This window comes from Sciurus carolinensis, chromosome 12 (assembly GCF_902686445.1).
Source record: "Sciurus carolinensis chromosome 12, mSciCar1.2, whole genome shotgun sequence".
In the NCBI taxonomy this organism is placed as follows: Eukaryota; Metazoa; Chordata; class Mammalia; order Rodentia; family Sciuridae; genus Sciurus; species Sciurus carolinensis.
In genome coordinates this window covers 106700322-106710824 of record NC_062224.1, presented here as the reverse complement: position 1 = coordinate 106710824, position 10503 = coordinate 106700322, and the positions used below count along the sequence as shown (strand labels likewise).

The following is a 10503-nucleotide window of genomic DNA, read 5'->3' as shown; positions in this document are numbered from 1 at the left end:
TATAAAACAAACCAAATATGTGATATGTGACAAAACAGAGTTTAAGGATTCTTAATTGTGTAAGAACAATAAAATGATTTTTCTCGCTCATTCTCAACCTGCTTCCATACCTGAGCTTTTACCAATGTAGGAGTTTGCCTTCAGAGGTGTTTTAGAAACACACTCTCAACTCAGACCCAAGATTTAAACAGAAGTGTAAAGCAAGGGCAGAGAGTCGGATACAGAAGTGATTATGGGAGATTTGGGGTCAGAAATGAGTGCAGTCGGGCTCATTGACTTCTTGACAGAACGTGCGGGGCTGCAGGCGCGTTGGTGACTGAGCGGGATGTGACAAGGAGGCCTTAGAACCACCTGGGAAACCGTGGATGCCCACGCTCCTCCTAGGACCCCCACAGCAAGATCTCTGCCTGAGGCCTGGGCTCCCCAGGTGATTCCAGCTCACAGCCAGCACGGAGATCCCTGGTGTGGCGGCAGACAAGGCCGGGGCTCAAGCAGTCTGCCCATGTTTAACTACAGCTGGGAGCCCAGGGAGGAAACGGTGGCAGCCACTGCTGGGTAAGGGAGGACGTGAGTGGGTAGGTGAGACACTGGGCGTCACCTCCATTCTGTCTGCTGTGAGTCACTGAGATCATTTGGAGCCACTGTGTCCACACTGAGTCACCTCTCTGGTCACTGGGGGTGGCTGAGATCCCAGGAGGTGGAGGGCTGGCTCCTTTGGCTGTACCCAGGGTGAGCAGCTGGTCTGGATAGTGGGGAGGGGAAGGGGGGCACGGGAGGACTGGCCCCTGCTGTGCTGGGCTGTCAACCCCGTCTCGCCCAGCGCTGAAGGGCAGCGCCACGCCCAGATTCCTCCTGCAGGCTGTGTCCGGCTCTGCGCTGTGCCACAGTGGAACGCGCACGGGCTAATTGGCAGGAAAGGGAGAGATTTAAACACACCTGTCAGCAGCCTGAGCCCTGGGAGCCGGGAGGCAGTTTACTAGCAACCGTGCACCTTATGGGACCTCGGGATCCAGTTTCCCAAGTTGTGTCCTCTGGCATTAGCTGTGCACAGAGCAGGGCCCTTTCTGCACGCTCCTTGCTGTCTCCCTGGCCAGGAAGAGTTGCTTGGTCTCCCTGCCTGTGCAGCAGGAGCCTCTCACTTGCAGGTCCATCTCGGGACAGGGAGTCACCCACACCACACCTGGGGCTGGTGACTAAGCTGGCCCTGCACCCGTGCTGCCTTCTGCTCCACCTCCTTCTCTCCAGTGTGACCCCACCCTCTGCCTTTCCCTGTGCCTCTGCCCCTCGCCGGATTTACCTGCTCCCACCACGGACCAGCTCAGCATTGCTTCTGGCTCCCTAGGATGGGGTCCCTGTGCCTTGGCCTCTCTCAGAATTCCGTCCTCAGGCAGCCCTACTAGGTATGGCCCAAGCCCTTCCTCCTCTGGCTCTGGGCCTAGAATCTGATGAAGGACCCTTTACCTGTTGCCAGATAATGATCAGAGATCTGCAACTGGTCAATGATAAATGTAAACCCTTAAAGAGTTTCAAGACATACATGGTTAGTGAGCAGGGTCCATCCGAGGCAGGTGAGATCCGTGGGTGTGGACAGATTCCTGAAAGAGGTAGAACCAGGTAAGGGACAGGCAGGATGCAGGCTGGAGGTGGGAAGTGGTGACTGGGCAGCTAGGTGAGCGGGGCTGGGAGGGGCAGCTGAGAGCCTGCGGGCAGGGGGATACTCCAAGTATTTAACCACAGGCCCTCCCCACCAGAACCCGGAAGTGCCAGCTGTGCCAGGTGTGAACCTCAGCTGCTGGATTGTAAGAACACTTGGTGGGTCCTGGGAAAGACCCAGGGACATGATAGGCAGGTTGCAACTGGTTGGGGGGGTGCTCGGGCAGCAGCTGGTATGGAAGTGGTTCCCTATTGTATTCACCCCAGGGACCACAGACAGCGTGTGCCCAGGGAGGTCTGCTGTGCCCGTGGGGTGGCAGCGATGTGCCCAACACACAGGCATCCCAAGGGGACATGCTGCACACTTGGTCTGCAGGAGGACAGGGTCAGGAGTTGGCACGCTGGTTTCCCTCCCGTCTTGGGAAGGACAGTGTGTTCCTGCACAGTGCAGAGAGCCCCTGGGGCTCCCAGGGCTTCGGGAAAGCTGAGCAGCTCTGTTCTGGCCAGCCGCTCCCCCAGGGCAGCCCAGGTGCACCCCAGGGCTCTGACCCTGAGACTCCCAGTCTCCCTGGCGCTTCTCACTTCAGTCTCTGCTGGTGTTGAGAAGTCCGGAGAAATCCCACTGATGACAACAGTATAAGCCAGGACTTGTTGAACTGCATTTAGAGCCAGAAAAATCAAAGGGCTTGTCGCTGGGACATGACAGTTGTTGTTATAACCTTTGTAGTTGGGTTTAGCCAGGAAGCTTTGTAAGGCTTGCTGGGAAAGAAGCTTCCTCTTTGCTGAGGACACTGAACCTCAGAGGTCACCATAGGATCTGGTGACAGTGGTAGCCTTTGAGAGCCCAGAAATCCTAACTTTGGTGACCCTCTTCCCAGAGAAGAAGAACAAGAAGAAGAAGAAGAAGAAAAGGAGGAGGAGTGGGAGGGGGAGGAGGAGGAGGGAGGAGAGGAGAAGGGGAGGGGGAGGAGGAGGAGGAAGAAAGGGGAGGAGGAATAATAATAATAATAATCCCAAACAGCGACACAGAGCGCTGTCTTCACAGATCTCTGCCTAGCTGCCATGGCACAAAATACGTTCTCTTCGGTTCCTGCAACCATGCTTCCCTGAATCAAGCACCTGGCTGGCAAGAAGAGGAAGCCTGGGAGCTTTGCAGGGGATGGGGGAACTGGGAGACCCGCTCCTGCAACTTCCTGAGCGCCTGGTGGAGTCCTGCCACCTGCCGGGGACTCACATGTAGAGGATCGCCCTGAACAGGAAGACGCTGAAGGCGGGCAGCCAACGAGCTCACGGCGCCAACTGCCCACCATACGACCGGGGACTGTGCTGATATGCGAACAGTGGAATGAGCTAGCCTGTCTTTAGGCAACACATACATCAGCTCACTGATGACAAAGGAGAGTGACAGATGGGCTCACCTTCCCCTTCCACAGGGGGCCAAGCCAAGCAGGTACAATTGCCACACCTTTGGGGAGGGCGGGCAAGGAGCTCCGCTCTGCATGCAGGTTCCAGAAGTCTCTGTTCTTACCCTCCAGGGAGGTGCTGCTCCTGCCTCGTGGGGAGACTGTCAGAAGCCCAGTCAGGCCCTGCAAGATATGCCGGCATTTGGGGGTGAAGGGAGGCTCAATAGCAACCCTAGGATGGCCCGTGGGAGCCTCCTGGGTCCCTCAAACACCCTGAATTTGTATGCAAAGTGTTGCATGTATGCACGTGTCATTTTTCTGAAACAAGTTGGAGACTTTGTGGGCTGCTGAGATGCAGACTCCCGGAACAGCAGCTCCTAAGCACCTCTTCCTGACTCCAGAGACCCACGGTGCTCTAAGTGGTCACCTTCCATTCCCATCTGTCAGCACGAGATCCCACTGTCCCCACTTGTGCCCGTCTCTGCTTGCCGCGGTTAACACTCCAGCCCCAAATGCTCCTCCCTGCCACACGGGCGGTCACACACCCACCGCCGACCTAAATCCCTCTACAGAGATGTTCAAGACCTCTCATTTGAACACATCCAAACCGTAAGTCTTTATTCCGGTCCCCGTGGAAGAGAAACTCCCCTCCTCCGCCACGCTCACCAGCCTTCTCTAGGTCAGTCGAGGGCACCCCATCTTTGTAAAGAGGTGAATGATGGTAATCTCTGGGTTCATGTCCCAGTGTTCCTACTTACTAGCTCTGTAACTTTGTGCCTATTGATGAAACTCTTCGGGCTACAATTTCTTTTTCTGTAAATCGGAGACAATAAGAACGCCTAGTCCACAGGAGGACGGTGAGATTTAAAGACCTTAAAATACAGGCGGGCGTGGAAGGGTGCCTGGCTGCTGAGGAACATCAGCTATTGTCCTGCTTCGGCTTCTAGTCCTCCGGGCAAATCCTGGGATAGTCCTTTGTCTCTCTCTCCCTCTTAGGCCACATCCAAACCCCGCGGCCATTCTGTCCACTCCACCTTTGGAGGCACACCCCAGTCTGGCTTCCTTTCACCACCTCTGGCTCCGGCTCTGGTCTGGGGTCTCCCTCCCCGCACCAGTTCTCCAAAGGCAGCAGAGCCAGCTTCTGAAACTAAGCCACCAGCCAGCCTTCCCCCTGTCAGACTCAAGACACAGCCCACCCCTTGCTGAGCTGGCGAGGCCTCACCTCCCTGCCCAGCCCGCTGGGCCTGCCCCTCCCTCCCTTGACACTAGACCCTCTGGGTGTCATTTGGTCCTCCTGTTGCCCCTCTGCGCAGAGTACCATCAGAGCAGAGGAGGTAGAAGCAGGGGCTGTTGTGCGTGGAGTGAACTCCCTCTGCGAAGGCACCGTGCCCACAGCCTTGAGTGAGGCGAACACCTGCTGTGGAAAGCAAGCGGATGAACAGATAAATAAGTAGCTGGTGTTCGTTCATTCACCATGATCTGATTTTCTTCAGCTCTTGCCCTGCTTTGTTTAGGTAAGTGTCCCCACAGCCCATGTGTGGAAGCCTGCTCCCCAACCCTGTGGTGCGGTGGAGAGGCAGTGGAACCTTTAAGCGAGGGGCCCAGCAGGAGGAAGTTGGTTGCTGGGGATGTGCCCTGGAAGGGGATATTGGAACCCCAGACTCTTCCTCTCTCTCTTCTGGAGTGTCCTGAGGAGCAGGTGTCTCCTCCGCCCCTCCCACTCCTGCCCAAGAGGTCTTCATCATGTCTGTTGACCTGCCACAGGCCCCCAAACAGCCGGACAACCCCACTGTGGACTGCAACCCTGAAACTGTAAGCCACAATAAGCCTTTGCTCCTTTTAAGTTGGCTCCTTATCAGCGATGGGGCCTGGACGTGCAGCCCTCGTGGGCTGGAGGGGTCTGCTCCGCTCTCGGTCCCACCTTGCCACTCTGTGCCGGGCCTGGAGGACGCAGGCCCCACGAGGGCACAGGTGTTGGTAGCACCTGGTTCCAAGCAGCAGCCCGCCTCCAACCTCCCTTCCGCTCCCACGGGCAGGGGAAGTCACGGGAGGGAAACATCCCTTCACCTTTCGGAGGGCGAAAAAGAAGGGCCAGGAGCCCCAGGGGACAGCTACCCTGGCAGAGGACAGGAGGCGCAGGCAGCTCCCCTTGGGTCAGGTCTGGGACTGAGGTGTAAGGGGCCAGGGCAGCTCAGGGAACACACGGATGTTTTTAAGTCACGTTCAACCCAGACTCCAGGCACCGACTGGGAAGGCCCTGCGCACCTCGGACTCGGCCCAGGCGTGTCCACGGCCCGGGAGGTGGACACTTGGGGAAGTCTGAAGTACCACGGGCATGTAGATGTCACCATCTTCTTTTTTTCCTTAAAGAACAAAATAGGACTCTTTTTGTGTTTGTTCGTTTGTTTCGTTGGGGAAAATCTGCTTTGCTCCCCGCAGAGGGGCGAGGGGACCCCCGGGCCCGCGGCCACGGCGCTCCCCGCGTGCAGTTCCCGTGGTGCCCACCGGGTGGCGCAGGCGCCGCGCTCTGACCGCGCGGGCGAGGCAGCGGCGTGCGGACGGCGCCGGACCCCTGCGTCCAGGCTCCCGGGCCGGCAGGGCGCTCCTCTAGCTTGCCTGCAGCCTTACTCCCTGGGGCTTCGCATGCCGTGGGCAGGCTCCAAGGCGGTGGGCTGGAAGTGGCGGGAGGTGGGTGGCGCTCTGGGCGTTGAAGCGAGGGGCCCAGGCGATGCATCAGTGGCCACGGCCCCGCGCCCTGACCTGGGTTCCCCTGCGGGGGCTGGGAGGACTCCCTGGGGCGGGAAGCGCCCAGGCCTGCTGGGCTGGGGCAGGCATCTCCTCCTAAGGGTCGCTGATTCTGGAACTCTTCTTCCTCCGCTTTCAGCCTGACCCTTCCTTTTTTGCCGGGCGAGGAGCCTTTGCCCACTCAGATTTGGCTTTCTGTTTAGAGTCTGGAGCTCTGGACATCCTAGGGGCCAGTCAGGGGAAACCAAGAGGTAGACCTGGGCAGGTGTGCCGGAGGACCTGCCCACACCTGCGCGTTGACCCCTTGACCTAGGAACCTGCTCACCGTAGAGAGCCTCCTGTTTATTGCCTGAAGTATTTGAGGGAGGGAGGAACCTCAGGCCAATGCGCCCTGGGCTGTTTGTGTAAAACACAGGCTCCACCTGCTCATTCTTAAAGGTTCTGACTTGGGAAGACCAGGTTGGGGACTGGGATCTGCAATTTTTAACCCACACCCCGAGTGAGTCTGAGGCATGATGAGTAGGCCATCTTTGAGGACCATGCTTTGAGGACCAAAGCCAAAGCTTTTAGGAGTCACAAGTCCCAGAAAAATTTCCTTTTGTAATTGACAAGTAAAAATTGTACATTGTACCATCCACAGCCTGATGTTTTGCTGTGTGTATGCAGTGTGGAACGACTAAATGAAGCAAACGGGTTGTCTCCCAGACGTAATTTTTGTGGCGAGAACACTTAAAATCTACTCTCAGCAGTTTTCAAATATACAGCATATCATTATTAACTCTGGTCACCAGGACGTACACCTGGGCTCTTGAAGGTGTCCAGATTCCTTCCTGAGCTACGGCTCCTGCAGCTGCAGCATTTGTTACCTGCCCCCAGCCTCTTGGGCTCTCCCCACCCTATTTTTGTTTTTGTTTTTGTTTTTGTTTTCTTGATCCCTCTGGAATGCTAAGTCTGATTCTTTCAGAAGGCAGGCTCTTCACTCGCATTCGCTGGACTTTTAGGAAACCTTGGACGGTCATGCAGCATGAGATAAATTCTGTACAGATGAACTCTTTCTCTCCTGGCCATTCTTTGAGAACCTGCACTCCGCATCCACTTCGCAGGAGTTCTCCTCTGAGCCTAAACCACCCCCAGTTCTCTGAGCCTTGGCAATGCCAGATCTCAGAGCTATCAAGCAGTTTCTTTAACTCTTACGCCCTGTGGAAATAGAAGGGCAGGGGTTTTATTTGTCTGTTTGTTTGTTTTTACATTAGAAAATGCCTGATATCTTTATCTACTGGAAGAACTTAAAGTAAGTGCACTGTTCTGGGGCTTATTCTCCCCTGCAGCTCAACCTTCCATCATACACATAGAAGACAGGCAGGCAAGTGTAAGACTCAGTCTTACACTGAGACTCCTGGGTCTTTTATTATTGCATTTTGAAAAGCGGTGTTTTATGATGGCCCTAATAACCCTGGGATAATGGTCTGGAGAGGGGCTCACACTGCCTTCCTCGCTGCTGTCTGTCCTCTTAGAAGCCCATGGAAGGATACCCAGGGCAGGAGGAATCCACAGGACATTAATCAGGTGGAAGGCGAGGCTGGCGCCAGAGCACTTCAGAGACAAACAGTAACTAGGCCAGACCCGCTGTTGTTTTCACGCTCTGACGGAAAAGTGAGACATGGAAAGCCAGCTCTTCACCTTCCCAGCAAATTCAGGGCCTTGCTCACAGTTTCCTGACCTCGTGTCCCTGGGACGCTGGCAGCCCTGTTACATGGAGTTGGGTCCAGAGAGAAACTGTCATTCATAAGAATTCAGAAAAACAAATGTCCTCTCCACTCTGAGGGCCAGCGGGTTCCCAGGGAGCCGAGAACTTGCGGAGTCCTGACTGAGTTCCGGCTGCATCTAGAGCCCCGGGATCCCTGGGGGTGCATTTCAGCCGCATTCTAAAAATTGTGTTTCCAAGTTAAACTTGGTAACATTTTCCCCAAATTTAATGGGGCTCAGGAAAGGGAGAGCACCTGGCCTCCTTTGTTCGGAGGATCCTCAGCTTGCTGGAATCACCTCTGCTCCAGCCACAGAAACTGCAGTGGGCTTTCTTTGCCAAGAAGAGAGAACTGGCCGTTCGTTCTGCTCTCCGTGGCTATCTGGCCACCCCCAGGCTGTGCCGCTCCCACCCAGGACCACACAGTGAGACCAGGGCAGGGACACACCAGGACCTTCCAGGCCTGGGTGCAGTCACTGACTCCAGGCGCTGACTCAAGATTTATTTTGACCACCTACTAACTTCCAGCTGTACAATTTCCACTCCCTCTCTTCATCCCTCGGAGTCCGTGTTTGCAGATGAAGATTGGGAGACTTAAAGACTGGCCGCAAGTCACAGTCACCGACTCATTGTGTCGCTGCCTGGTCATCCTGGGAGCCTGAACACCAGAGAGTGTGGTGCAGGGGGAGGAGGGGATCCGAGGGGCAAGTCCAGCTGTGGGGGCTCACAGTCCCAGCCGTCCTGCTCAGCCACTGCCTCCGTAGTGGAAGAGCCAGGTCGGGGCTTTGCGTGAGCTTAGCAGGGAGCCTGCTCAGCACGCTCAGCCCCGGTTCCATCCCCAGCACAGAGTGTTCTTAGGGTTTTCAACAGTGATCCAAGAAATCTGTGTCCCACCCTCTCTGCTTTAAGTTTGAAGCTGTTTAAGCTAATTATCATTCAAGCCCTACACCAAAGAATGAATCCTGTAGTTACAAACACAAACAGTCTGTGACAGTCTGTGACCCAGACCCTGGGAAGAGAAGCAGCCCAGAGCCGCTACACAGAGCCGTGGAATGTATTTCCCAGGTCTCGGGTGGAGAGTGCCTGACTCACGTAGACGAATCCAGACCAACCTCTTTCAGACAAAATGTTTTGCTTTGGAAACTTCTAGAAGTTTCATGGCCCTTGAATGTGTGGGAGCTGATCTGAAAATTTTACAAACCATTAAAAATTATTTTTTAATTTGAAAATTTGAAGCACACTCAGTGGAGGCGAGGTCAGGAAGCAGTAGTGTTCATTACAAGGGCCACAAAAGTGAAATGGGCAGAAAACTGAGTCATTCTCAGAGTGATTTCCAGACAAAAAATACATGATATGACTACCATGCCATGAGGTAAAAAGACTACCATAAATTCTGATAAAGATCTATCTCCTGGGGCTGGGGATAGAGCTCAGTTGGTAGAGTGCCTGCCTCCCATGCCCAAGGCCCTGGGTTCAATCCCCAGCACCACCAAAAAAAAAAAAAGATATATCTCCTACTTCATTTGAGATCTGGTGCAGGTCTGGCCTCCTCCAGAGAAGCTCTTATGTCAACATTAACTTCTAAGCTCTTTCCTCATCTAAACTTGTAATAATGTGGAGAGCACACCATGGTGTTTTAAATAATTGAATAAGCTTCCCTCTCAAACACAGAGGTTGGGGTCAGGAACAACATCTTCACTGAAAAGAATAAGAAGACCTGGCAAGCACTGCTTCTACACTCCCGCAAGAGGAATCCTAGCTTTGGGGCAGCACGTTCAAAGGCCAAATTCAGTCTTCCCTTCTAGAACATTCTCCAGGAACCTAGGGCTTCGCAGACCCCTTCCGAGGTCTGTTCTCCCTGGGTGGGCGTGTTACCAGTGGGCACACTCCTATTTCCATGGAACAATGTCTCAGTCTCTTGGAGCTATTATAACAGAATACCTGAGAGTGGGTAATTTTTAAATAACAGAAACTAATTTCTCACAGTTCCGGAGACTGTAAATCTGGGTGTGAGGCTGCCGCAGGTTTGGTGTCTGGTGACAAGGTGGCTCCTTGCTGCATCCTCTGGAAGGGCGAATGCTATGTCCTCACATGGCAGAAGGGGTGGAAGGACGAAAAGAGCCCAAACTCGGATGGAAACTCCTATGATCCCAGTTTTTTGGGAGGGTGAGACAGGAGGATCACAAGTCCTTTGCTGGACTGGCAACTTACCAAGACCCTGTCTCAAAATAAATTTTTTTTATAAAGAAGCAGGGGACATAGCTCAGTGTTAAAGCACTTGTCTATAGCATGTGTGAGGACCTGGGTTCAAGCCCTAGAAACACACACACACACACACACACACACACACCGCCCAAACTCACCTCTCCAAGCCCTTTTATAAGAGCTCTAATTCCATCTGTAAGAACAGAGCCACTATGGCTGATCCCCCAAAGGCCCCATCTCTGACAACTGTTGCTTTGGAGATTAAGTTTCAACATGAATTTTGGAGGGAACACCAACATTCAAACCATAGCATTGTGGACACCCCTATTTCCATGAAGCGGGGTGGGCTACAGGCCAAGCACCAGGGACCACCACGTTCTAGCATGGAGTTGCAAGGAGGCCCCAAATTCTACATGGGAGTGCACACTGGAACACACAGGCCCTTGCCTGGAGGAGGCCCATGCTCCTGGGCAGAACCTAGAAGGCAGAGCGCGGCAGAGCATGCAGCTCTAGCAGCGCCCTAGGGACAGAGGTTGCTGGCGCGAGGGACCATAAACGCCCGAGGCAGCCTGGCTCTGTCTTGGCCAGCCCTGTCCCTCAAGCTCTGTTTAATTCTGGTCTTGCTATTGCTATCACTTATCTGGAGCCAAGAAGCAAATCACCCCAATCATGAAATGCCCACCTAAGCTTAAAAACAAAACCACGGGGACTTGCTAACTAAATAAGTCAGGAAAAACATTGGAAACTGCAGGT

General features: G+C 54.3%; 1 long non-coding RNA gene across 2 annotated transcripts; it reads left to right on the top strand.

Annotated features, from left to right (window-relative positions):
- The first annotated feature begins 2697 nt into the window (after positions 1-2697).
- Positions 2698-5633, top strand: LOC124962202 (uncharacterized). 2 transcript variants are annotated; one of them, XR_007104439.1, is made up of 4 exons: positions 2698-3103; positions 3189-3665; positions 4370-4570; positions 4741-5633. It is a non-coding gene; the product is annotated as an uncharacterized LOC124962202 (long non-coding RNA). The 2 variants fall into 2 exon arrangements; XR_007104438.1 differs by having other exon boundaries at positions 4370-5633.
- Positions 5634-10503: the final 4870 nt, after the last annotated feature.